This window comes from Parasteatoda tepidariorum, chromosome 8 (genome assembly GCF_982258835.1).
Source record: "Parasteatoda tepidariorum strain Cologne lab strain chromosome 8, Ptep-v5.0, whole genome shotgun sequence".
NCBI classification, from domain to species: Eukaryota; Metazoa; Arthropoda; class Arachnida; order Araneae; family Theridiidae; genus Parasteatoda; species Parasteatoda tepidariorum.
The window spans coordinates 88,171,587-88,197,646 of NC_141762.1; the positions used below are offsets into that span (position 1 = coordinate 88,171,587).

At 32.0% G+C, this 26,060-nt stretch overlaps 1 protein-coding gene across 2 annotated transcripts in view; it reads left to right on the forward strand.

Moving 5' to 3' along the window:
* The window catches only part of LOC147806500 (uncharacterized), a 251,109-nt gene that overhangs the window by 165,749 nt on the left and 59,300 nt on the right, over positions 1-26,060 (forward strand). Inside the window, exon 1 of one of the 2 annotated variants that reach the window (XM_087169287.1) lies at positions 1,245-1,386. The exons of the other annotated variant lie outside the window; for it this stretch is intronic. The gene's annotated coding sequence lies outside the window, so the exon portion shown is untranslated. Of the gene's footprint in view, positions 1-1,244; positions 1,387-26,060 lie in introns of those variants that run through there. 2 annotated transcript variants of the gene reach the window in all.

Consider the following 26,060-nt stretch of genomic DNA (forward strand, 5'->3'; position numbering starts at 1 on the left):
TAAGCGTGGCCGAATTATTGGAAAGATCGAAGAAGGGCGAAAAATAACAGATGTTGCCAGGGAGTTCGACATCGCTCACAGCGTTGTTTCACGGCTGTGGAAATCATTTAAAACTACTGGAATGTGTAGTAGGCGGCACGGGGGAGGTCGTGTTACAAGTACGACGGCTGCAGAAGACAGATATATTGTCCTATCAGCAAAAAGGAACAGGTGCACCACAGCTCAGCAGGTGGCAAATCAGTTTCTTGCTACCACAGGAAAGCAGATCTCGCGAAAAACTGTTGCCAGACGTTTGAGGGGAGGAGGACTATATGCCCGCAGACCTGTTGTGTGTGTCCCATTGACCAGACATCACCATACTGCCCGTTAGCAATGGTGTCGTGAGCATCACAATTGGACTGAACAGGACTGGGCATGCGTACTATTCTCAGATGAGAGTAGGTTCAGTCTGTCATCGAATTATAGGCCCCAACTGATCTAGAGCGAGAGTGGTACTGGTTATCGTCCAGAAAATATCCAGGAAAGGGACCGATATCCGACATGCAGTGTCATGGTGTAAGCCGGCATCATGATCAATGGCCGCATGCCCCTACATGTGGTTGCGAATGGGACTATGACGGGCCAACGATACATTGATGAAGTTCTACTTCCTCATGTTCGCCTTTTCCGTGGTGCTGTCAGTGATAAATTTGTTTTTATGGACGACAACGCAACATATCATCAAACACTCGCTGTTCAGGATTGTCTAGACAGTTAGAGTATTCAACGCCTCGTATGGCCATCTCGTTCTCCTGATCTAAACCCCATTGAAAATGTTTGGGATTCTTTGGGGAGGCAACTTGCTGATCGAATCTATCCTCCGACAAACAAGAACATCCTCATCCGTGCACTGAAAGAGGAATGGGATAAATTGCCTCAACAGCTGCTGGATAATGTTGTGCAAAGTATGATACGACGTGTAGAATGTTGCATCACACTCCACGGTGGACATATCCCGTACTGACACCTTTCTTCAAGTTGCCTGCTGACATTTAGATGCATTGTTTCATTTTTCCGTACGCAGCATCAAATGAAATTTTTTTTTCTTCCAGATGTTTCATAGCTTTTGACTTTCCAGAACAATGAATATTCTTTAATCTAATGTCTGAATAGTGTGGCAACTATATTTTATCCTACTAGGCCTCATGTCTCGCTTAATGTTATGCTACATTGCAATTTATGATCCGTCCTTAGCAATTGTCCATCAGTGTATAAACGTTGCTTATTGCCGTAATAGAGTATGAGGGTAGTCAGTTTTCTTTCCCTGATTTGGAATGCAGTTTTATCTCGATTAATTTAAAATTTACGAAGGAACTGCTTATCAGTGTCATACATTTTCCACTCTTTGTAAGTACTGACACTTGCCTTAAATTTTTTAATGAATTTGAAAACTTTACTTCTGATAGAGTTATTTTTATATGTTGTGATTTTAACTTATCGATCAATATTGATTTGTTAAATCTTAATGTTCTAATTATTGTTATAGAGAATTGTTACATTTTATGAATCTGCACAAATTTAATCAAATGAATAGTGTTTTGAAATTATATAAATATTAGTATTAGTAATATTTTGATAAACCTATTAGTGATAGATCTTCTCTAGTTATTCATATTGATTTAAAGGCTATTCGTAAAAAAATTGTAAAATGGTGCAAGTTACGATATTGCAAAAAAATTTGATTTTTTTGAGCCTGCGATATCTCATACCTATCGTTGATTGGAATTTTCTAGTGAATTTCATTGATATTAATATAGCTTTTTCTAGTTTTTATAATGTAGTTTTCGACTTTATCAACAAAACTGTCCCGATCAAGAACTGTAAAATTACTTTCCATTTCTGTATTCTCTTGAAAACCAAAAATCTGTTAAAGCAGAAGTGAAGGGCCCGAAATATTGTAATGAAATTCCAGGATTCAATTAAATATGGCGAATTAAAATTTTTAAGATTAACTGTTAAGCTGAGTATTAAAAATTATGTGTTTAATAATGAAAGCAGTTTCATTTCCAAACCTCGGAAATTTTTTTCGTATTTTAAAAACGCATCCACAATTACTATTATCTATAATTATCAGTAATATTGATATTTTAATTGTTTTTACGAACTATTTCAGCTCTGGTTTTAAAAATAGTTCTAAATGTGTCCGAATTACTTATTCATAGGGTTAGATATGATGTTGTTGTTTTAAAGGAATTAAAATTTTTCTTGGTCATTAGTGTTGATCTTGCACCTTATTTGTTATACAAGTTTGAGCAGATGTATTTGTTTACTCTCCCCTCATTTCGTTTAATCTATCTCTTAAAACAAATTGTTTTCCTGTTTCTTGGATGCAAACTAAAATCATACCTGTTCATAAGAAATTTAAATTAAATAATTGCAATAACTATTAAAGATCCATTGCTATTTTAAGTCCTTTTTCAAAAATATTTGAAAGTATTATTTATCGAAAAAAAATTTCAGTTAAGTTTAACATAGCTCGCATATTCAACATGGTTTTCTGCCTAGAATATCCACTGTAACAAATTTAAATGGTAAAATCATATCTGCAGTTAAAAGTAAATTCTAGCATGATATAGCTCACACTGATTAGTCTAAAGATTTTGACTAAATTTATTTGGGTATTCTGTTAATAAATTGGTTGTGCTTTGTTTCCTTGAAAATTTCGCTGAATTTTTGTTTTCTTATACATGCAAAAAAAATATCTTTATAAGTATACACTACCCGACAATAAATAAATAAATACGTTTTATTTAAGAATGGACGAAAAAATGTTTAATTGGGAGGTATGCAATCTTTTGCATCAATTTAAAGAATGATATGTTATATGGCAAAGTCTCCGTCATTACAATATTGAAACCAAGTTCTTCGAAGACCGTATGAATTTTGCATTCTGTTTTGATTCCTCCGATCCAACATATAATCTGATAGAACCCTACAACCTACTCAACATTTACTTTCCCTAGATCTTTGTCTAAATTGAGGAAATGGCCTCATAAAGGACGGGTGCTGCCGTCTATACTCAGACCTTATTTCAATGCTGCCATGCAAGGAGAAGGTTCTGATCTAAGATGTACTTTCGCCACTGCGGTGCTCTCTCTCCAAACGAAAGGCTCATCTTCCAGACATAATACGCGAAAGGCTTATGGTAGGCGAGGTTGGCTTGTCCAAGTATCAATAGAAACAATAACCTACCCAATAGAACTCTAAGTATTATCTGATGCCACAGAATTTTGTGAATATCAGTATCTTGAGGCCGGGATAGCCTGGTTAGTAGGGCACTAGGCCCATGTCCAAGAGGTCATGGGCTCGATCCCCGCCGGCTGAAGACTCCCCGTGCCCTAAATGGTGACTGATGTGCGTTCCCATAAGAAATCATACTTCTGTGGGCGTTCAGGAGTTTCCTTGTCTTCTGGATTGGTTCAAAATAACAAGGTTATGGAGTTAAACATTAGTAGTCGCAAACCCGAAATTGGGTTGGTTGTTCAACGTCGGTTATAAAATAAAATAAAATATCAGTGTATTGGCTGTTTAGAGGAATACAACAGCACAATTAAAATTTATGACTGGATGAGATATGCAACAAACAGCAACAACTACTTAATACATGCACAAACATTGAAAATCTATGGCAAAAATGTAGTAAAATTTTTCGAAAGTGATGGATTAAATCTATAAATTAGATTCTGTTTAATCGATTATTTTTTTACTTATTTTCTATGATAAAATTCATTATTTACACTTTATTGCAAGTTTGTCCTGGTTAACTCTATGAAACGTGTTATTTTCCCTATTTTAACTTTTTCCTTTACTAAATTGGAAGGTAAACTCATTAAAGCCAATATTAGGAAGAAATGACCCCTTGTAAGTTTATTTTCAAACATTTATTTTTCATATTTTTGATTATCAATATTTCATTATTTTTCGCTCAAAACATGTTGAGTACGTGTATGAGAATTTATTATAGGCATAAACATTTCTTGCGGATATATTCTTAGTACATTTATTTCGATTTATGAAAATTACGAACATCTATCCTAGACTTACCCTAATAGTTAACAGTTAAAAAAATCATGAAGTTTCCGAAACAATTAAATTTTGCTTTTCAGAACAAAAAATTTAACTCTAGCAATTAAAAATTCAAACACTATGCATACGAAAACACCATTTAAAATAGTGTCGAAATTTGTTTTTTTCAATCAGAACATAAATATTAATTTGATTTTTAATGATTTATAGACAAATAATATCTTTCAACGCAACATGTAACTATGCATACATTTCCAATTTCGAAAAAACAAATTTAGTGCATTGATTGAAGAAATATCCAGCCAGTGCCATTTTCTTTTAGAAAAAAAAATGATGTTTAATCAATGAATTACAAAACCACATCCCTGTTGCAAAATCTATAACTACTTCAAAAATTCAATTATATTAATAACATATTGATAAACTACTGATACATGATTAATGAAATAAAAAGCTGAATCAATATTTCGTATAAAAACTTAGTAGATTATTTTTAATTTCGCAAATCAAAAACAATTTTTTATTTCTTCGTAGTTTTCCAATATTAAAAATAATTTTAAGAAAAGTGAACAATAAAGTCGATTGGTGATGCTTACACTTATTAAAAATCTTTAGGTTGAACTAAAAAATATAATGTTATATTGATTGATTGAACGCAAAGCTTTATGGCAAAAGATCCAAACGAAGATGTGCTGCGGAATATAATGTAATAGAAACCATTTGAAATTAGTAAATGGTAGATGTAAGGCCTCCTATTTATCCAGTATTCGGGAAAAATACTTTACTAAATTGCAGTAAAATAATAATCGAAGTAGAAAGAATTTCCTATCAAGTACCCTACTAAGATACTTTTCCAAAATTTGAAAGCATCAATACCTGACAAAAAAATCTTATATGAATTTGTTCGAATTAGATGATAAAATGATATTTGAAAATTTTCAAGCTAAGATTAGCTAAGAAACAAGCTCAGAAATTTATACTCTAAGACAGGTATAATGTTTTATAATTTCATAACCGTCGTTGAACAGTCGACCCAATTTTTGAGTTTACGACAACTAATGCTCAATAACGTAGCCATGTAATTTTGAACCCAATCCAGAAGACAAGAGAACTCCTGGATCAAGTATTGAAAGAAATTTGTCTTCGTGGAGGACGTTTTGATGGAACTAACCCACATTTGCGTTACATGGAGAGGAAGACCCCGAGAACCTCTCACGATTAGCCTGACAGCAAGGGGGCCCTAACCCATGATCTGTCTACCACTGAGGATATTTCATGCTAGCCCTGTTATTGGTGCAAGCCGGATGCGGAATTCGGATCGACTGGGATTCGAACCCTGTCCTCTCACTGGAAGGCGAACGCTTTATCCCCTGAGTCATCGTGGGTGACATTACCACTAAAAACGTTTTCTTCTACAACTACACAAATTTGTAGACACAAATTTGTACACAAATGTGTTTCTTCCACACTCTAACCAAATTGCAAGCCTGTAGAATGAGCAAGGCGACAATGGACAGTGCCGAATTCGTATAGATGTTACCGGAAATGTTAGAAGCTTGGCATTGTTTACAGAACCGAAAATTGACCGGTAAAATATGAAATTATTAAACATTTAACATATTACATTGCCATCGCCTACCTCCATTTATGGACATTTTACACATAACTTTGACAAGACAGCAAAGGTTGGAAATATTTTTGTGCTCTTCAACGTTGTTTGCCTTAGTTTTGTATTTTAGCACAAAGGTCGCCCACTTGTGCATAATTTCGTAAGAGTTAAGAATTAAATGAAATTAACTATACGAATTTGAGTTTCATATAAATTCATTCCTTTAGATGCAATTTATAAAATTTATAAAATTTGCAAATTTATATAAGTTTAAATTTTACTTTTTTACATTGAAAGCCTTTTGTCCCCTTTACTCAAGCAGCAATAATTGTTTTCTTAAATTTGAGCATATTTGTTGCGTACAATAAAAATACTAGATCTTCTAATACTAAGCAACTTAATAAAAATACTAGGCCTACTAATATTAAGCAACGTAATAAAAATACTATGTCTACTGATACTAAGCAGCATAATAAAATTACTAGGCCTAATAAAAAAAGCTAAGAACCACATTAAAGGCTTATTTAAACAATAATCGAATATTATTTCTAGCTGCAATTAATTATTTAGCATGAATTTTATATTAAACTTAATGTTCTACTTAAAATTTATTATTTGATCATTGAAAACTTTATATAAAATGTAAAAATTCGAATGCCATTATAATATTCCATTTGTTATTTTTTAGGCTTTAATGACATAAGCGAAACGATGCAATTTTCAATTTCTCTCGTCGTCTCTTACGATTATGTTATACAGTTGTGAGCCGTATAAATTTATTACCTGCCTTCAAAATATTTTAGGCTTATTTATAAAGGTATTAAAAGGTTAGCAAGATACATGCATATGTTTAATTAAATTTTTATCTTTTTTTGAGAATTTTTCGCATTTTCTTATTTGAAATAAGATTGCTATAAAAACCACTCTTTTAAAAATTTTGCGGGATAGTGTAATGCAAAAATTTAATTATTTATGTAACAGACACAACTCTGTAAAAAAAGTTCCCGTTCGTACTGAAGTATGCAATATTACGATGCATGAATTTTTGGATCATATTTTGTGCATTTTTGGCATTGGTATCACTGACAACCAATGGACCCGATGTTTGCACTACAAAAAGCTTGTGAAATACATTTTTTCTCTTTTAGTTGTAATTATGTATGTGGACAGTGTTTTAACCAACTATGTATTTGTAAATCGGTATCCAAACTTTATGAAACCTGTTTTCGCTCACTTTTTAAGCAACTCTGCTGTTTTTACTATGTGGCTTTACATTTACATAAGACAAAAGAGAATTAAAATGATTCTTAAAAGTTTAAAGGAAGCGATTGAAATTATCAAGGTTAAAAAGTCTTTCAATATTCCTTTCGGATTTATAACAATTGTATTCATACTTGTAATTAGTTTTGCAAATTCTGTCCTGATTGTGTATTATTCTCACGATGATTATGCTTATTTGGATAGATATACCTACTTCACAAAATTTTTTATCAAACCGCCATATTTAAGCGTGGTTTTGCTATTCAAGCATTTTTTAAAATATTGCTTGCATCCAATTGCAACTGGATTATTTACTGTGATATACTGCAAAATATGCTATCATATTTCCCAAGCTTTAAGCAGTTATCGAGAAACATTAAAGCAATTGCGAGATTCAACCTCGATAGTAGGAACAAAATTAACTTTTAAGGCTTTCTGCTGCGTTATGGACTCCATAAGTGATGTTCAAAACACATTTTCTCTGCCCTCATTTATGTTTTTAAGTGCAATTTCTATAACTCTACTTACCGAACTATCGTACATTATGATCCTTAGCGATCCGATAAGTTCTGAAGAGGCTTTAGATTTTTATCACACAGTACTGTTTTCTATATTCTTCTTATGCGCTGTCATTATCGTCAGTTCACAAGTAAGACTGGAGTTGATGAAGAATTCGAATGCCTCGAAATTGTTTCTCCAAGATGAATATCTTTCTAATTTGATGTATTTGAACGATAACTGTCTTTATAAGTATGTTGAAATGATTAAGGATAGACCGACCACCGCCTTATCTGCAGGCGATATCATTTACTTTTCCCGTGGAATGTTGTTTGTCATTTTCGGCACAATACTGACATATACGTTGCTTATTGTCACTCTATAATGGGATACCAAGAGACGTAGTGTGGGTACTTTGATCATGATTAGTTGCTGAAACAGGGTATTTGTTTACATTAGCAACTGTTCCTTCCATTTCGAGTAAGCCAAGCCCGTCGAGTACCAATTCTCTTAAGTAACACAGCCTGCATCCCTTCACAAAGATTTTTTTCTTTTGAAAAAAATTTCAATTCTTTCAATAAGCCGTGATGGCTCAGGCGATAGAGCGTTCGCCTTCCACACAGGCAAACCGAGTTTGAATCCCAATAATGGCTTGTCGATACGAATCCGCATCCGGCTTGCACCGACCACAGTGCTGACGTGAAATATCCTCATTGGAGACGAATCAGGAGTTAGAGTCCTCCTGCCGTCAGGCTAACCGTAGGAGGTTCCCGTAATCTTCCTCTCGAGGTAACGAAAATGCGGGTTAGTTCCATCAAAAAGTTGTCCCGCAGTGGACTGATCGTTAAGACACGGTTCCCAGCAGATCACCGAAGTCAAGCATCACTGGCTGCGGTCAGTGTGCGGGTGGGTGACCACTTGGATCAGGCTGCGTAGGGACCGAGGGTGAGCGGTATTGGTCCTCGTTAAACTGTGCTACCGTAAAGTGCTCGACTTCGCGCGCAGGTCGTCGGGCTACCGAAGCGGGGGTGCCATCCCCTCCGCAGAGGATCAAAATTGTGGTGGCATGTCTTCGGTTCATCCTCCGGGATGTATCCCAGACCGTCGCCAATAGCCCATTGTGCAGCTCTAGTGCGACGTAAATGAACAAATCAATCAACCATCAAAAAGTTATCCACGAAGGCAAATGTCTCCCAATACTTGATTCAGGAGTTCTCTTGTCTTCTGGATTGGGTTCAAAATTACAAGGTTATGAAGCTGAATATTAGTAGTCGTAAACCCAAAAATTGGGTCGGCTGTTCAACGACGGTTATAAAATTATAAAATTATAAAATTGGGCCGGAATAGCCTGGTTGGTAGGGTACTGGGCCCATGTTCAAGAGGTTGTGGGTTCGATCCCCGCTGGTCGAAGACTCCCCGTGTAGTAAATGGTGACTGATACATATTAAATCTGTCGAGTCTCGAATTCCTCCAAGTTCCCATAGCAAATCAAACCTCTGGGGGTACTGTTCCATGAGTTTCCTTGTCTTCTGTATTAGTTCAAAATAACAAGGATACGGAGTTGAACATTAGTAGTCGTAAACTCAAAATTGGGTGGTCTGTTCAACGACGATTATAAAATAAGAAATATATATTTACACAACGACAGACTCGAAGCTAAGTAGAACATAAACAAACTTATTATGCTTCGAAATTGCCATGTGCACAAAACAAAAATATATCACGGTTTCAATAAAATGCATAGACAAATAATAAATCTAAGTTCAGTAAAAGAAGTAGACGAGAAGGAATTATTTTTCAACAAATTTGATGCGCGATACGGCTCTTTGTTTACTTAACTTTTCGTTAATTAACATTCTAATTTATGTAGAGAAACTTACTTACTTACTTACTTATCCTCTACGTGCCTTGGGCACTTAAGGCCTACAGCATATCCCTCCAACGCCTCCTGTCTTTAGCAATAGATCTTGCTTCCTCCCAGCCAGATATTCCACATTCTTTTAATTCGCCCAAAAACATGCGCTGGATGGTAAGTCTGGGTCTTCCTCTTGTTCTCTTACCATCAGGGGCCCATGTAAGCGCAACAGATGAAATTTTTTCTTTGGGCATTCTAAGGATATGTCCGAGCCAGCTCCATCTTCGTTTTTTAATTTCATCTTCGATTGTTTTTATTTTAGCTTTCTTTAATAGATTTTGATTTGATACTTTGTAAGGCCAGAAAATTTTAAAAATAAATCTTAAACATTTGTTTTGAAAGGTTTCTAATTTTTGTATTTCGATCTTAGTCTGTTTCCAGGTTTCTGCGCCATATAATAGTACTGCTCTAACAATAGCTTTGTAAACAACTATTTTTGTCTTTATTTCAATATTTGACTCTCTCCAAAATTTATGTAATCCCTTAAAACATGTTCTTTCTTTGATTATTCTCTGTCTAATATCTTCGCTACTTCCACCTTTTTTATCTACAATAGAACCTAAATAGCTAAATGACTCTATGTCATCTATTTCGTGATTTTCGATTTTAATTTTGTCATTTTTCTTTTGATTTATTCTCATTACTTTAGTTTTCTTCTTGTTCATGAATAAACCTACACTATTTGAATATTTGTTGAATTTGTCTGTTTTGAGTTGAAGGTCTGCACATTTGGATGAAATAAGTACGATGTCATCAGCAAAATCAAGGTCTTCTAAAGTAGTTGTGAAATTCCACCTTATTCCTCTTTTTTCATCTTTCAAGCTGTTTCGCATAATCCAGTCTATCACCAGTATAAATAAAAATCCCGAAACTTAGAGAAACTTAGCTCAACTTTAATATGCCATTTTGCTGATAAAGATTAGCTGGCACTGACGTCATGGATCACATGAGTGGGTAAGGTTGTCTTCTCGGAATGCAAGTACCCAATTCATTTATGCGTAAATGAAAACGTAGAAAATAGTGCTTTATTTATAATATAAGGTTTGCATTATTACGTGCGCGTATCTGTTTTAACGTAAGAAAAATATTTTTCATGGCTCAAGTTCGACCTTTGCAGTAATAGTACCTTGTTGTTCAGGAAATGAAGAAGTTCATGAATTCAATGAATATATTCAACATAATTTTGACCATGTTTCTCAGATTGCGGCTATCCCTTATATTTTGAGTGTGAAGAATCCAAATCCGTTGTGAAAAAATGCATGTTTATTTCAGAGAAAGTACAATTTTGTGTCTGATTTCGTAACTTAAAATATCGTCTCCACAAATTAATTAGCACATTTGAGCCCCCCCCCTTGAACCATTAAGTTTGAGTAGTAGTAGGTGAAAGTCTGATCCTTAAAAATAAAAGTTATTAAAGGTGATTATTTTTTTTCTTCTTCGCACTGTACCACAGTATTTGAACAATTACATTATACTGTATTTAGCATACTTTCAAACGTTTCTTCAGGTTCTATCCTTTAGCAAACAGGAGTATTTGTCGTGTTATCATGTTACGATATGCTATCATGTCGGCCAAGTGTTATCATTGTTACAGATAAATACTATGAAAAATAGTCTCTGGGTTGGAAACTTGGTAGGATATATTCAATATATTTTTTCTTTGCCTTCGTTTATGTTTATTTCATAACCGTCGTTGAGCAGCAGACCTGATTTTTGAGTTTACGACTATCAATGTTCAACTCCTTATCCTTGTAATTTGGAACCCAATCCAAAAGGCAATGCAACTCCTGGATCACGTATTGGGAGAAATTTTGCCTTGACGAGGACTTTTTGATGGAACTAACCCACATTTTCGTTACATGGAGCGGAAAACCTCGAGGACCTCCCACAGTTAGCCTGACGGCAAGATGGCTCTAACGCATGATCCGTCTACCGATAACGATATTTCACGCTAGCACTGCAGTCGGTGCAAGCCGGATGCGGAATTCATATCGACTGGGATTCGAGCCCTGTCCTCTCACTGGAAGGCGAATGCTCTACCCCTGAGCCATCACGGTTCCATTTATGTTTATAGTGGCAACTTCAATAATACTGCTTACTGATGTGTTTTACGCGTCGATTCGCAAAGATTCGTAATTCGAAGTTCTTAGAACTCGAAACCTGATGGTACTGAGTGCTCTGATCATCTTTGTCGCTGCCATTATTCCTAAGTGAGTTTTGAATCGCAGAGCAACCGGAATGCTTCATGATTGTTAACAGTTGAGCAAAACACTGATTCTAAAATTAATATATTTGAGTCTATGATGAAATACGTTTAAATGATAATAGATAGAATGATTACTATATTTTCAGCTGGAGAAAGTGTTTTTTGTAGTTTGATCCTTATTATTTTCGATGCTGTATTGACTTATTCTTTTGTTAATTATTAGTGTTATTAATATTTTAAATAGTCTTTTTTTTATTGTAAATTAGTTTCGCTTAGTATTATCTTTCCGTAAATAAGTTTAAAAATCGTATATTTTCTACATTGAAAAAAAAAATTATTATTTAGACTAAGCTGATAATAAGTACAAATATTTTTTTAATTAATTGAAAAACAGTGCATTATAAAAGCATAAATAATATTTCTAACAGAAGCAGATAGTATAGTTTCGATTACATAAGAAAACTGTTATTATTTAAACTACATACGAAGGTAAGTATAGATAACTTTTTTTTAAAAAATTGAATGAAACAACAATGTAGTATTATGAAAACATAAATAATGTTACTAACAGAAACAGCATAGTTTGGGTACCATAATTAGCACAATAAAAAGTACTTATTGTAGTAACGTATCCGTCACCTACATTCTTTATTTACTTTAGTATTTGAAGAATAAGTAAACAGTTTATGTCCAAGTTTATGTCATGCTAGGAACAGTTTATGTCCGTGAAAGCTACAGTCTTTATTTACTTTAGTATTTGAAGATTAAGTAAACAATTTATGCTCATGTTTATATTCATTTTTATGTTCTGCTAAGAAAAGTTTACGAACAAAGCTGATTCTGAGAAAAAACGAATTTCAAGGTTTGAAATTTTTCTGGAGCAATCATCCGGTGGGAATCTTAAAAATAAAAATATAAACGAACCTCTCGGGTATTTATTTGTATCCCTTAAAGAGTTTAAGACAAAATTTTCAGATTTTGATTTTGAAAAAAATAAAATTTGAAAATTTGGTTTGACATGAACCGTTTTCTCTTCAAAATTGTTCTCAATCAATACTTCTTAACTGAAATTCTCATTTTCTTCTTCACAATGATTCTCTTTGTTCTTCTTTTCTATGCGAGGGTGGGAACAGTTTTTCCCCAGCGTGACCCTTCTTCCCTGTGTAATAACTCTAGGGGAAAACCAATTTTCAACATTATTGCTATGTCGAAACTTGTTAATCCTTAAAATGCTACAGATGGTGGTCCAATCATTATTTTCGTAAAAATTGGACATAAACTGCTTTACCTCTCTGCTCCGCAGTGGATTCATCCAAACGGTTCCCAATGGAACACCAAAGTCTAGTAACACTGGCTGGGGTCAGTAAGCGATATATTATTAAAAATCTTAGTTGAGATCTATTATAATGTGTTTAAATTATAGATATGTATTGCAAACTATCTCTACTTGTAATAAAATAATATCCTGCCTTGCATAGTAATGTTTTTTTTTTAATTATTCTTGTGAATTATATAGTGTAAACTCTCTCAACTTGTAATAAAATAATTTCCAGCATTATATATCAATGCATTTCTTTATTTATTATTTTTGCTTTCAAATTTGTGAGTAATCGAAAGATATGTTTATTTAGAGAATGTGCGTTTTTGTGTCTGATTTCGCATATTTGAGGTCACCCTCTAGAGCCATTAAGATTAAGTCCTAGAACGTAAAAATCTGATCACTAGATCAAAAGTTATTCAGGGTGGCCCGTTTTTTGGAACACTGTACATTCTACATACAGTGCATGTTTGTTTGTACAAACAAAGTCAAGTGCATTGTATACACATACGTTCACAAACACGGGCATACATTACCAACACAAGTATTTGCATAAAATGCATACATTTATTGCGTACAAACGTACAGTCCGCAAAAAAAAAAGGTATCACCCTGAATAACTTTCGTTCTAATGATCGGATTTTCAGGAACTAAGTGTCAATCTTAATGGTTCCTGGGGGTGACCTCAAATATGCTAATTAATTAGTGCTAACTATTAATTAAGTTACGAAATCAGACACAAAAACGTACTTTCTCTGAATAAACATATAATTTTTTTTACATATTTGGATTCTTAACCTTCAAAATATAGGGGGTAGCCGCAATCTGGGAAATATGGTCCCCATAGTTTGGTCAGGAGAGCGATCCAAAGTTCGTACCCCTTAATGTTAATTTCACTTTTTGTGTTTTTAGTCATATTTTTAAAACTAATAAAGCAATTCAAAGAAAATTTCACCCAGTCATAAAAATCACTTACCCAAAGATAATTTCATGAAAAAAAATGATTTTTAATAATAATTAATTATTTTTTATTATTTAATTAAATTGAAAATGAAAAAATTTTGAATTATAAGGTATGAATTTTTTTATACCATATTAAAATACATATTTTTCAATTGAAAAATCTCAAGTTTCAACTGTTTTTATTTATTATAAGCTGAGAAAAATTAAAATTAATTATTTAAAAAAAATTAATTTGGTGACAATAAAGAAATGATTAAATGGGGCGATTAATGTTAAAATGTGATAAACTTGCGAGAACTTGACTTCGCGAGCGTCGCGTAAAATTTCATTCATATTTTTTTCGCTAATAATCGTTTGCTTATCTTTTTATTTTTATTTTTTTTAAACTATAAAGTACAATGTTTCTTTTTCAGTCTTCTAAAAATCGATTTGCAATTTAGTAAGGAAATTTGAATAAAACATTTTATTGAATAAAAAACATTTTATTCAACGAATCTCGAGTTTTATAAAAGCATGCTTCTGATAGAATATGATTATACAACAGATTGTGCTTCTTTAATGCGATTACTTTTTATTTTTCAGTTTTTTTTACTCAATAACTGATACAATTGCAATAATATACATACGTATGAATAAATTTGGAATAAAATATTTATCAATTTCTTGAATATATATTTTATAAATATCAATAAAAATGCGTAGTCAACATTTTTAAGCATTTCTCACAACATCGCAAATTTCCCAACATCTTATACGGTAAACTAACCAGTGAATGATCACTTAAGCTTAGCTTGCCCTTAAAAAAAATCATAAAAATCTGAAAATTTGTAATTTTAGCTAAATGATAGTGTTGACGTATTTGTTATTAAATGCAAATTGTGTAAAAAAAATTTAGATAACTTACATAATATTGTTTTAAGCTTTTGGTGGCTTAAATAATAAGTAGTAAGATAACCAAGTGAAGGAACAGTTCTTACCAGTGAATAAACACTAAATTTTCCAGTGAATGAACACTTAATTTTGAGAATGTTTGATGCTCGTTAGGAATCCATAGGCCACACAAATGCCTAAAAACAAGATTTTTCTTGGAATTACAACATATAACCACAGTTAACGTGGAAAATGTTACTTTTTTCAGGCATGGAATGGAAAGTAAAATATGTTTGAATACATAATTTAAAAAAATGTTTTTCATTTTTTTTTCTCACAGTTTAGTAGTCCGTTCTAAATTATGAGCGTTTATCATTGTGTAATCCGGTGATGTTTTTATTATTATTATAATTAGATCACTTTTTTGTTTACTCTTTTCCCTATATTTTTTAAGCTTTTCTTAAAATCTTTTTAAGTATTTTTCTTCTCTTCGTCATACTTTCTGCTTTAACTTTTTTTCCCAGCTCTTTCAATCTCTTTAAATTTTCGTTCTTTTTCTGAAGTTAATGCAAAAAAGTAATTTATTTCTTTTTCTTTCGATTTAACCTTCCTCTTTTTTCCAAATTTTTGGCCAATGTAAATGTATCTTCGAAATTTCTTTTGATTTTTCCAGTACCATTTCTAGAATTCCACACTGGATAATAAATGAGAAAAAGGAGTTTCGAAGTTTGAGTAAAATCCATTTCCCATTGACTTATATCTAGTGGATCTTCAGCAGTACTTACTATTTACTTATGGAACCAATTTTTTTTGCAACTAACAATGCCTCAAGAGGGCTTATCTCAAAATCAGTTTTCAAGATACTTTCATTATCAATGTTAGTTGCATCAGCTTCAGTGCCAAAATTTGATTAACCAAATTTTCTTTTTGAAATAAATTCTTCAATATTGAGAAAAGCACAGGCTATTGGATATTTGGGAGATTAAATTTTTTTGTCACTGTTCCTTTAAAAATTTGCAACATAACTTGTGAGATTTCCTTCTCAAGCTTCTGAAGAAATAGAGCATCGTTACTCTCGAAGCATGTGTTTTGTTAATAAGCTGTCTTGCTCATTAACTCTTGGTGTTTGTCTCACATGCATTTGTTAAAGTAAACGTTTTCTACATCGAATGGAAAAATATCGCATTTCATAAAAGCATTTTAACTTCATCAGTTGATGCCTTAAAATCTTATTTAAAAATGGATGTAAAATTTTCCCGGCAAATGCTTTACAATTCTTTTGTTTTCAAGATCTAACGGGAGAGTTCCATGAATTAGGTACTAAACCAGAAAATTTGTTTTGATGAACAAAACTTGCTCAGTTTCAAATTGATATGAGATTTATATCTATCCAGAAGAAGCAAAATAGGGAATTTGATAAAATTTGTAATTAGCCATGGGCAGAAACATCTGCAATATATTTGAAAAAGGTTGCCGCGGTCATCGTTTCATTTCAAGAATCGCTTTTTCCAATGAAATATATAGTAGTGACTGATTCTGTAATTTCTCAAAGAATTATTCAGTAAGGAAAAACTACCAATGGAGGTACTTTTTTTTTCCTAGGTACTTTAGAATATAAATCCTTATTTTTTGGGCCAAAGATTTTTCCCGTTTAAGGGCAGTATTCAACTCTTGTTTCGTTCGCATTGTAAATGCAATCACTTTCTAAAAGGGTGCCAGGGCTACTTCCCTCCTAAAGATTCTTCTAAAGTTCTTAAAACCAGTACATATTTCGAATATTATTCTCTAAGGGAAGTTTTGCCTTTTGAAATTATCTTCGCGTAGCACTGAGTTATCGGTGGATGTCGCCTTAAAAAAAACTTCACCCATTTTTCACATGGATGATTGTCTTTAAATGGATTTTTCCTACCAGTTCCCGTCTGGACATTAAGGACCGCAATAAGATAATAATTTAGCTAATTATTGGCACAAAAACCTGCAAAGAAATTTTCGATTCAAGTTTTTATTATTATATTTATTTGTTATATTTAGTCAGTAAACATAGTTTATCAAGGTGTCTAAGGTATGATGTAATAACTAATCACTACATTTATAAAGATAAATAATAAATATATTATTATTATAATTCTTTAAATAAATTTAGTAATTAAATTTGCATTTTCAAATGAAATTGTTATAGGAACTATTCATACAACATTTAACTGAATTTTGGATGTCCTCTATACCTCAAAACTACTTATTGTCCATGTAAAATCATCACTACTTATTGTCCATGTAAAATCATTCACACATACTGTTCATTCACTGGGAAATCTATTCCCAGTGAAGGAACATGTCTGTTCCTTCACTGGTTAGAAGTTGATTTTTGTATTTTTAACATAATTTTGATGTATAATATGACTAAAGGTACAAGAAAATTAAAATTTTTCTTTTATTTTCATTAACTTGAAAAAGGAACACTTGTTTATTCATTTGTTTTTCATCGTTTGGTAATCCAGTTAATAAAAAACCCTAATCTCAGTACTTGCTTATGTTATGATGCTTAAAATAAATAAAACGTAACTTCAATAACCATATTTTGAATTCTCTTTTTCACAATGAGAAAAAAAACATTATTATATGCAATTAATTGTACTTTAAACGGATAACTACAAACCCTGACCTTATAATTTGTCAAAGAAACAAGGCGTTGAACAGATATTAACAAATTCAAAACTTTTTCCAGAGAAGATTCTAAGACCAGGTAACTCAGTGCATTGTTAGATGACTTCCTATTGTTAGGTAGTAAGCTACTGTTACCAATCAATCGAAATCAAAACGATTAAAATCGTATTTTCAAAAAATATCTATGAAATGTTCCTTCACTTGTTGGTTTACCCTATATCGTCTTGATCTTAAAAGAAATTTCCGGAAGTGTTTCGCAGAACTATTTTACCAACTATTTAATTAAAGTTTAACTTTTTTAAAAATCTTATTCTTTACCCTTTTAAGTTTATTATTTCCTCATTAATATGCTAATCAATTTTTTTAGTACTTTAATTTAGGTTTTCTTTAAAGTAAAGTTCCTTTCAAAATTATAGTCAAGTTTTTTTTAAAGACTTATATTGCTCCAAGGGATCTACTCAATAATTTCGCTATTTCCAGAATGAAATCTGTTTGATCGAAACATATTATTCCTTGAAAATTAACTTTTATTATTTATCTAAGCTTATTCCATTTATAACGGTATTAAGGTTAAGGATATGCGATGGAAGCCCCGTTTACTATTATACTATAAATGCATTAAATCATGTAGCTTGAATAATGTATTTCAAGCAAATTATTTAATAATTTTAAGCAAATAAAGGTGTAAAAGTAAACTCGATCGAAATATTCTGAATGTATACCCTAAAATATATGTAGAATAAACTTTGAAATCGATATATAAAAAATACCTTTTCAAACAACTTCGAGTAGGATAGGAACGCTAACTTGTTTTAAATAGTTGTCCTTGTAACCATTTAATTTCGATTCCTGGTGCTAGGGGACATTCCATTTTCACATTCGACTTTTGAAATTTCAATTGTAAACGGAATTTTTTTATGTCCTTGAATTAAAATGTTAAGGTTTACAGCAAAAAAAAATTGTACTGCATTGATTTTTTCACAAAGCAGTGAATTATTATTTTTTTCAGTCTAAGAACTTGTGCCTCTAACTTATGTAAAACTTATTTTAACATCGAGTGAAATAATTTAATATGTTGTGTAACTAAATGGATAATCCCAAGAAACTGAATCGAAAATATAAAAACTTCATTGATTTAAAAAAATAATAGATAATAGTAAAAATAGACATGTTTTGAGCGTAGAATAATAAAAGTCACAAGTAATTCAAACCTGACAAGTCTTGAGAATGGGCGATTATATTTGAACGCTCGAAACTTGTCGACTTTTAGTACCCTCTTCATATGTTTTGAAGCCAGTTGATTTTTTATTGTCAATTATACTATTTTACAGTTGAGTCTTGATCATTATTTTGATAAGGATTTTACACTCGCTAAAGTAAACATATGCAGTTTAATATTTTAACAGGATTCATGTGGTCTTTAAAAACGTAAGGGCATCAATATTGTAAAAGTTATATTTAACTTAAAAATTAAAATTTTGTGACCAGATATTTTCAGTTAATGAAATTAAATATTTTATCTTTTAAGCTTTTGTGCCCCTATTTCAGTATCTTAAATATCTTACAAGCTCTGTTTAGAAAGAGAGTATCAGATATACATAAGGGAAACAAAAATAATCATAGGAGCAGTATTTGGTGGTAAATGTAGCTTTTCGTAATTGAAGAATATGCTGTGCGACACTTAATGGTGAATTTGAGAACGTCAGAATGTATCGAAACATGAGGATGCTATTTTCTAATCATCTTTATCCAAAGAAAACCATGTAACCTAAATATCTAGCAGAATGAAGTGATTTTTTAAACAATTAATCATACAATATGCAACATATTATTTCAATATCTTATTCTTAAACATAACATATTTCAATGTTTTTAAAATGCCACTAAACATTCAGCAATTCCTTGAGTTATAGAAAAAAGAAATATCGTAAATTATAGAAAACTCTGTGAATGTGCATTAGAATTACTATACAATCTACATTTTATTTTTCAAGCACTTTTTTTCCCTTCAAAAATGATAATCCCTAAAATTTTGTATATAGCTGTAATAAGTTATGTTAATTTGATTTTAGTATGAAATCCTCGAATAAATATAGCAAAACAACATAATCTAAATAATATCAGATGAAAAGTTCATGTGTTTAAATACTAAAAACTCAGAACGTATTAAATAATTTATAAATCGATTCAAATTTTCTTTTCAAAGGGGATTAAAAAAAATTTTTTTTTTTTTTTTTTTTTTGCTTTTTGGACAGATGTCAGCTTAAAAATTGTCTATTGCCTGGAAACTTCGAGATATTTTCTATTAATAATTAATAAAACCTCTTAAAGCAATCACAGAACTTTATTTCAATTTTTCTACGGTCAGTTTTTGGTTGCCTAGCAACGTAGTAAAATTAAGCATTCCTCTTTTGAATTAGTCAATGGGTTATCTTAAAATATTCATTTGCGCAGGCGACTTTTTTTGGCGGTTTTCTGGACTATCGCCAAATATATAAACCTTTATTGCTACCCAATTTACCACCCAATTTTTTTAAAATTTTGTCTAGCTCCCTAATTCAAGTGTCTAGATTCCAAATATGTAAAAAAAAATATATGTTTATTCAGAGAAAGTACGTTTTTGTGTCTGATTTCGTATTTTAATTAATAGTTAGCACTAATTAATTAGCATATTTGAGGTCATCCCCAGAAACCATTAAGATTGATACTTAGTTTGTGAAAATCCGATGATTAGAACGAAAGTTATTCAGGGTGATATCTTTTTTTTTTTTTGCGGACAGTACATGTCTACATTGTTTTCTCACACACACATACGTATATTTATGTTAGAGGTATACATATATTTAATGTATACCACATAAGTATATGTATATGTGCGTAACTAAAATGAAGGCACTCATGCATCTTCATACACATACATTAATTAAATACATATATACAGTGAGCTAAAAAAATGAATAACTTTTGATCAAATGATCGGATCTTCACGTTCTAGGACTCCTTCTTAATTGTTCTAGCGGGTGACCTCAAATATGCTAACTAATTAGTGCAGGCGATATTTTAAGTTACGAAATAAAAAAAGAAAACATACTTTTTCTTAAAATGTAAAAATCCAATCAATAGATCAAAAGATATTCAAAGTGGTCTTTCTCTTGGCGCACGTTACATGCATTTTAATTTTATTTATTCGTACATAACTTGTGCGTAAATGCGTACAGAATATATCATTATGCAATACATTATACTATCTGTACTGTAAAATATAGTCATGTGCGTGGTATACAATCATCTTGCAATCGTATATTTAGATTCCTTGCAATCATGATTACATGTAATCATACATTTTGATTACTTGAAATTATACTTACAAGTAATTGATTACTGTAATGGATTATTGTAATCACGATTGCAATTGTAATTAAAATTTATAATGATGATTACAGGCAATTGATTATCGCAATCGAAATATGTAATTGATTGCATTTTTGCCAGACTGAGATGTAATCTGAAATCATGATTACTTGTAATTCCAAATACAGCTGTAATTAGAATTTGAAATCATGATTAAAAGTAATTGATTACTGTAATCGAAATGTGAAATCGATTACATTTTTGCCAGACTCTGGTCCGAAATCATGACTACTTGTAAAATAATCAAAATTACCTGTAATAGTCATTACGAAAACCCAATGGATAAATTGCTGCACCACTCATTCGTGAGGCCACTTCTTCAATTTAGGCATAGGTCTGAAGGGGAAGGAAATTTCCTCCAGATCCCTGTACTCAAGGGACTATTCAGGGATCGACCACTGGACTTTCGATTACTATCACATACATCGCATGTACTCGGTTGGTCTTTCTGGAGTCCAGGACCAAATCTCGGCCTCTCCAGGCCAGAGTCCAATTCTCTAACCGCTTGGCTACCAAGACCCATTTTAATAGTAGTAATAGTAGTAATTTTAATAGTAGTAAAAAATTTTATTACCTATATCAAAAAAGTAATGTCAGAATTTTAAAATTAATAAAAAAATATTTATTTTGGAAAGCACAGTAAAACGTCATATATAAGATACATAGTTTCATAAAAATGAAATATTTTTATTATTGATTTTCTTGCATTTTAACTACATAACAATGAACCACAGGAAAGGAAAAATATCTACTTTATTACTGTCATATAATCTACTTGATAATTACCTGCAATTTAAAAGCCATTGACTTACTCATCGATTTTATTTTATAGAGTACGTGGATGTAATTTCAATAAGAAAACATTGAATTGTCGGTGAGTTTAATATTTTTAACATCAATCTTCTTCGTCTTTTATCGGATTTCCGTCTACTTACATAGATTTTTATTAATCTAAGAAAGCATTCTTTGATCGATTATTAACACAAAATTTGTTTGGGTAAAAATGTTTCTGTAGCGTTAATTATGTGATATTTTTATGAAAAGCTGTAATTGTTATTTAAAGAGGAAAACGTAATTAATTCTTTATTCGTTTCCCGATGTACTTTCTGGGAGATTTATTTTTATAGATTAAATATTTTCGAAAAGTTCCATTCGTTGAAGTATTTGGGATTTACTCTAGTCACTCCAATGCAAACAATTTGGTTCGTTTTGCTAAATATGTTCAAAATGTTTATTGTGTTAGTGTTCAACGAAATAAAATAACTCTTTTTATGAAAATAATAAAAGATTAATAGTTGTGAAATATTAAAAAGCTCTGAAATGAATAAATTAAATATTGTTTAAATAGTTCCAAACAGCAGTTTCTTCAAGCGCGTATCTCGCAATTTTGAAGCTAAACACGTGACTTTTCAAGCATTTGTATGTCATAATCTTTTAATGCATCAGTAAAAATTGAACTACTTATTTAATAGATTACTTACGGTACTAAACTTTTAAAAAGACTTTTCAAATATATATGTTACTTTAAGGTAGCCCCATCATATACAAAACGTATCGAACATGCTTCTTAAAGGTTCGAGGATCAAGTTTTTTCTATAATATATCCTACCGTAATGGAGGTCTTTTAAAAACAAATCTTTTCTAACACACCTGAATCTGAGATAAAAGAAAAATAAGAAAAATACTCTTCAAAACTGTATCTTACAATATTGACGAAGCTTTGCAAACAAGATTTTAGAACTGTGAATGTTACAGTATTAAAATCCCAGTAAGAACAGGACTTCTCAAAAATATATCTTTTGGTATTGAAGATATGTTAAAAACTTCAGAATCATGAATGTTACAGTACTAAAGTTCCAGTAAAAACAAGACTTTAAAAAATATATCGTTCGGTATTGAAGACATGTTAAAAACAAGACTTGTAAACACATATTTTTACAGCATTTAAGCTCCGGTGAAAACAAGACGTTCAAAACTCTTATCTCAAAGTTCTGCAGCAATGAAAAAAGACTTTTCCAGGTTGTATCTTTACTGTAAAAGCAATTAACTGGTCTTTAGTGCTCCACCATAGGATAAAACTCACGATGTTTAAATATGCTTCCCCTTACAATAAATTGCAAAGAACTCAATTTTATAACATATATTAATTTATTAACTAAAGTTTTATTCAATATCCTCACGAAGTTAAATTTACATATCATTTTATTCCCCTCCTCACAGGCACGACAGTCCCGGATGGTTCCTGACATTTATACCATCAGATTGTACTTCTAACGATATCCTAACACATTATTTATGATATGTCCAACTATATAATGCACAAATATCTAGGCTTGATACTCAGCATTTTTGGTCTAGATATAATTGAAACTCCATGGAGCAAAAAAAGTTCTTACATCAAGTTTTTCAAACATATCTTTACTTTTTGCAACCTGGTTCTGTACGTGGACGGAATTGTTATGGATTTTCTCACAACTTACCATTATCCTAATTTATTAAAACCTTCTATCTCGCACATGATGAGTCATTCAACCATCCTAGTTACGTGGGTTTGCATATATCTTAGGCAGAAGAAAATTAAGATAATCGTCAACGATCTACACCTTGCCATTAATGTAATAAAACTCAACAATCCTAGCAAAGTACCTCTTGGATTCATTTTAATTGCTACCATACTGGCGACAAACTTCATATTCTCTGTCATTTTGGCGCATTTATCTTCCCTTGGCGATTATTTATACTTAGATCCAATCATATATTTCTCAAAATACCTTTTCAAACAACCTGATTTGCATGTTTTGTTGATATTCAAGCAATTCCTTCTGTACATTTTCCATCCTTTGGTGACAGGGATATACACTGTACTATACTGCACAATATGCTACAACGTCAGTCTAGTCCTGAGTTCTTATAAGCAGAAGTTGAAGCATTTGAGAACAGAAGGATCTGTAAAATCAGTGCAATGTGTTTTCAAGGCGTTCTACTTGGCGATGGATAGCATTGATAGCATCCAATCAGTGTTTTCCTTGCCTTCTTTAATGTTTATAATAGGAATTTCTGTTATGCTGTTCACTGAATTGGCACTCATGCTTATTCGCGATGGCGCCATGTATCCTGATGAATGTTTAGATCAAACATATCTGGCACTGAATGCTATGTTGTTTTTGTTTGTGCTCATTGGAGTCAGTGCCCAAGTGGGACTGGAATTGCAGAAGAACCTGGTTGTATCGAGACTGTTCATGCAAAATGAATATCTCTCGAAATATTCTAAGTCAGCAAATAGAGACTGCATTCTTAAATATGTCCGAGGGATGGTGGATAGGCCTGTTTCTAAATTATCGGCTTGTGAAAGCATTTACTTTACTCGAGGAACTGTTTTCACAGTATTTGGTGCCATTTTAACTTATTCATTATTAATATTTAATTTAAAATAGAGTTTAATTGCATTGGTTTCTTTTGTCGTGAGATCTCTAACAGTCTTAGGCCGAACCAGGTTTACAACTTATTCGTGAAGGTACTTTGTATTCGTGCAAAAGTTAGATTAAGCATGATACTGAATGATTTATTCTTATTCTTTGCACTTACTGTACTTTGTTCTCAAATTTAACTAGAAAGCAGAAGGATGTGATTATATAGGAGAAAAGAACTTTTCGCAGACTTGAAGCTGATGTGTACAGTCGTAATCTTTAAATTATCACTCAAAATTTCTCTGCAAATTTTGGTGAATTGAAAAACAAATCTGTGTAAAAATCTACACTTTTGTATGCATTTTCAGAGCACCACGTCTGATAAGTAGCATATTAAAAAAATGTTTTATGAATGAAATGAAATTTTTTAATTTTTTTAATTGCCATTCTAGACTGTTTTTAATTATAGATTTTAATACTAAGAAGTAACGAATGTGATTATTACATATTTTAAAGATCAGCCATTACATTGAAGTGCCTCTAATTTACAAATTGTTATTTTACTTAGCAACTTTTTTTACCCCGCAGTGGACTGATCGTGAAGATAGGGTTCTGAATAGAACACCGAAGTCAAGCATCACTGAATGCTGTTAGTAAGCGGGTGGGTGACCACTTTGATCAGCCAGCGTAGGGAACAAGGGTTCGCGGCATCGGTCCTCGTTAAACTGTTCTACAGTAAAGTGTTCGACTTCGTGCGAAGGTCTTCGAGCTACCAAAGTAGGGGAGCCATCCCCTCTGCAGAGGATAAAACTTGCAATGGCATGTCTTCGGATCATCCTCAAGGATGTTTCCCAGACAGTCGCCAACAGCCCATTGTGCAGCTCTACCGCAACGTTAATAAAGTGACCACCTACATATTTTAACGGTTACTTTAGATATATATAAACTGCTGCCTCACGACTCTTTAGTGAACATTTGAAATGTATGACCTTTGATTCTGGAGTAGAGTCTTCCCTACATGCACCATATGCATGATCAATCCCACTTCTTTCAATAATATGCAGGATCAATCACACTTCTTTCAATCATGTGCAGGATCAATCCCACTTCTTTCAATCATACGCATGATCAATCCCACTTCTTTCAATCGTATGCATGATCAATCCTACCTCTTTCAATCATATGCATGATCAATCCTACTTCTTTCAATCATATTCTTGCTTGCATGAATCTAGAACTCAGACTTATCCTTGCAAACCACATTTAGTGCTTGATTTCGTCACAAACTCAGGGATTTGATCGATCTGGTGCTGGATCAAGAAGGATTGGCGACAACAGCAACACCAATAGTTACTTTTTATTTGTCCTGCCATTAGTTCACACTTTTCCTATATCTTGCTAAAACTTTCAATCCTTAATAAAATACTTTTATTCAGTCATTCAAGTTCAAATACATTTTTTTAAACTAGTAGTGGATGACATTTGATATTAATACAGTTTTATCAAATATTAATTCATTCATTATATTTAATTAATTAATTTTGATTTCATATGGGAGAAAAAATTGTAATCATCTAATAAAAAGTAAGTAAAATAAAAAGTTTCTTTGTTGACCCAAGTAGAAATTTACTTTGAAATTTTATTTTTATATCTTTCTTGTTTATAATTAACTGATAAGGAGCTTAAGAGACTCAGCTGAGCAAGTATAGATAAAACAATATTGTGGATAACTATTATGAGGAAAACAATGTAAAGTTTTCTGATATAATATCGAAAGTTAATTACTAAAATGCAACTTAGTAAATTATTCAGTAAATTTTATTATTCATTTAATTTTTTGTATTTATTTACTAAATCAGATTACTTCCTTCTAT